Source organism: Rhinopithecus bieti, unplaced genomic scaffold (assembly GCF_001698545.2).
Source record: "Rhinopithecus bieti isolate Rb0 unplaced genomic scaffold, ASM169854v2 scaffold_12928, whole genome shotgun sequence".
In the NCBI taxonomy this organism is placed as follows: Eukaryota; Metazoa; Chordata; class Mammalia; order Primates; family Cercopithecidae; genus Rhinopithecus; species Rhinopithecus bieti.
In genome coordinates, this window is record NW_016807614.1 from 205,757 (window position 1) to 209,360 (window position 3,604).

A 3,604-nucleotide genomic window follows, 5' to 3' on the forward strand; every position below is an offset into this window, starting at 1 on the left:
TCTCGATCTCCTGACCTCGTGATCCGCCCGTCTCGGCCTCCCAAAGTGCTGGGATTACAGGCTTGAGCCACCGCGCCCGGCCTTTTTTCCTTGTTTAAAACTGTTATGTCCCAGCTACATTGGGAGGCTGAGGTGGGAGGATCGTTTGAGCATGGGAAGTCTAATGTATCATTATTGTTATCACTTGGATGTATACCTATTCTATGTATTTTTTTAAAAAATGAGATTATACAGAATTTTAAAAAACTGATTAAAATTTTTTCAAAATTTTTTTTTTTTTTTTTTTTGGACCATAAACACATTTCTATAGCATTGTTACTTGTTTTTTTTTTTCCTACTTTGCATTAAGGCTTGCAAAATCTGTAGCATTTTTAATGTTGTATGATAGTCCATGGTGGGTATGTAATTCATTTAACCAGTTAATAGCTGTGCTATTAACATAGCATTCTGGAGATGTAAGTTGAAGCCCATGAAACTCTTTAGCTTTAAATCTTACTATTATTCTAAACAACGCTAATGAGAAAATACATTGTTTCTACTGTGATTGTATTTTGGTAAGCATTTCACTTATTTTATCTATTTAAAAACTGATTGATATAGTTGTCTAGTACAGTTTTCATATAATGTTTTGTTTACATTTGCCAAGTAGGTGTTCATAGTGTTCTGTCCTCTAAATGGGACTTAATATCAAGGAGCTCTGTGTTGCACTGATCTTTCAAAATGTTCACAGAGCTGGAAGATTTCAGAATTTTGAGACCCTTCTTTGAATGAAGAGTCTTTAGATGTAATACTTGTTGTGCTCACTGATTATTTAAAAAGTTGGATTATAGTCAAGTTTGACCGTACTGCCTTCTGTCTTTTGGGAGAGTTACCAGAATTAGAATTAAACAGTACTGGAGTAGCACAGAAGGACTTCAGGGATATTATTTAACCTAACTTTTTCATTATTCAGATGGGGATTATCTAAACCTTAAGTATATTAAGTGTTTTGTTCTAGGTTACAGTGCTAAACTGGTTACTAGAGCCTGCTCTAGAATTCACAGCTCTTGCTTGTTTTTTGTGATGGTTTTATACTACACTGGATAGTGGTGTCCTGTTCAAACTCATGGAATCCAAGGATTGCTCTCTTGCTGGAATACCAGGATGGCCCTCTTGCTAGAATACAGTGTATTTTTTTTTTTTTTTTTGAAACGGAGTCTCACTCTGTCACCAGACTGGAGTGCAGTGGTGCAATCATGGCTCACTGCAACCTCTGCCTCCCAGGTTCGTGATTCCCCTGCCTCAGCCTCCCCAGCAGCTGGGACTATAGGTGTGCACACCATACCCATAGTTCCTCACCTGGCTAATTTTTTGTATTTTAGTAGAAACGGGGTTTCACCATGTTTGCCAGGTTGGTCTCGATCTCCTGACCTCATGATCCACCTGCAAAGTGCTGGGATTATAGGTGTAAGCCACTGTGCCCAGCCCAGTGTATTTTTTAGATGGTCAGATGATCAAGTATTAAAGTCAAATTAATGTGGACTTTTCAAACTCATTTGTACATGAATATACCCTTAATATGTTACGCCTCTTCTTAAGTACAGCAGTGACTCTGCTATGCACCGTTACTATGGTGAAAAAGGAATTAGGCTTCTTCCATGAACATGTTAAAGTGTAGAAAACCTTAGAATTCTAATATTACTCCTAAAGGGAAAAATCTATGGGAAAAGAAATTATAAATTTTAGTAGAAACCAAAGAATTCATTCTAAAGTATTAAAATAAGCTAAGCCAGATGTCTTCTAAAGATAGAAATTTTTGATTATAATAGTTCTTTCTAGTTGTACGAATCTCAGTAATATTTCTGTCATTTAATAGTAAGTCTTCAGTCCAGAGACCGAATAGGCACAGGAGGACAAGTTGTGGACTGCAGTCGTTTATTTGATAATGATTTACCAGATGGGTAAGCTAACATCACTGAAATCATTAGAGAAATATATAGATAATATTCTTAGAAGAATATAAATAAGTTGGTGTTTATTTTATATTAAATGGTGTTTATTGTATATTGAATGTAGATTTTCCTTGTAATGGTAAAATTAATGGAAGATCTTGTCACAACAAATTTATAAAATAAGCTGTAAATTAGATGTGTTAAATTTGGTTATTAAGAGTTTTGACTAGGAGACAAATGAAATTTCTTGACAAATATAAGTCTCTTGTAAATATCTAGTTTAAAAAAGTTGCTTGATTAAATTATTCAAAACAGGCCATGCAAGTGCTAAATTGGAAACATTGCTGTATTTAAGAGGGATGGGATAATTTGTGTGATAGTAATTAAAATAACATAGTAACATTTATTTGAGCATGTATATGTCAGATACTGTTACAAGCGCTTTATGTATATATCATTTAATTCTCATAGCACCTTGGAAGGTAGTATATAGCCATGCTTCTGAAATCAGACCACCTGAATTCTAATCCTTACTCTTCTGTGTACTGGCTTTATGACCTTATTTTATTTAACTTCCATGCGCTTTGGTTTATATTTATCTACGAAAGAGTATGAGTGATAATAGCATATTCCATAAAATGTTGAGAGGATTAAATGAAATAATTCAGGTAAAGCACTTTAGCATAGTGTCTTGCATAAAATAAGTGCTTAGTAAATAATTAGCTACTATTATTTCTATTGCTATTACTGTTGTTACCCTCAAAAACTAAGAGTTAGAGAAGTTAAGTAATTTGTTTAAGGCCACATATAGTAAGTGGCAGAGCCAAAACACACAAACCTGTCTTGATTCTAAAGTCATGATTTTTATCATTGGTCTCTTTAATACTAGTTCTGACTCTTTTCTGATTTTATTTTTAACATTCAAAGTATTTTTAATTAATTTCAATGAGATATAACTTACATATAATAAATTGCATCCATTTAAGTATATAAATGGTTAAATTTTAACTCCAATTATGTTTTATACAAAATTTTATACTCAGGTTACGGTATTTGCTCATTTTTTAAACTGTTAAAAATCACTATACTTAACTGTTCATAGATCACTTTAGCTTCCAGATATGTCTGTTAGCTCTTTTGTAGATATGAGGTAGATTATGATATTTTTGAAAAGGAAATTTAGGATGAAATAACTAATCAATATTGAGAGAGTACCAGCAGTAATAAGGCTTGTTGTTCTAAACTTGCCCTACATTAATGTACTATAATTGTAATCAGAGGGGGGAAATACCCTAGCATCTCTTCATTTTCTGTCTTTTAGAGCCCTTCAACCTCTGCCAATATCTTTGTAGAAATATTAGGATTATCACATTTCTGTAGTCATTTGGCTCTTTTTCATTAAATAAATTATGATAAAGAGTTGATAGAAAGTAACAGTCTTGGCCTGGCATGGTGGCTCACACCTGTAATCCCAGCACTTTGGGAGGCTGAGGGGGGAGGATCACGAGGTCAAGAGATCGAGACCATCCTGGCCAACATGGTGAAACCCCATCTCTGCTAAAAATACAAAAAGTAGCCAGGTGTGGTGGCACCTGTAGTCCCAGCTACTCAGGAGGCTGAGGCAGGAGAATTGCTTGAACCCGGGAGGCAGAGGTTGCAGTGAGCTGAGATCA

General features: G+C 34.6%; 1 long non-coding RNA gene across 1 annotated transcript in view; it reads left to right on the forward strand.

The window, feature by feature from the left end:
• The window catches only part of LOC108536249 (uncharacterized), a 19,245-nt gene extending 17,305 nt beyond the window's left edge, over nucleotides 1–1,940 (forward strand). Inside the window, exon 4 of the long non-coding RNA XR_001887468.1 lies at nucleotides 1,856–1,940. This is a non-coding gene — a long non-coding RNA (uncharacterized LOC108536249). The remainder of the gene's footprint in view (nucleotides 1–1,855) is intronic.
• Nucleotides 1,941–3,604: the final 1,664 nt, after the last annotated feature.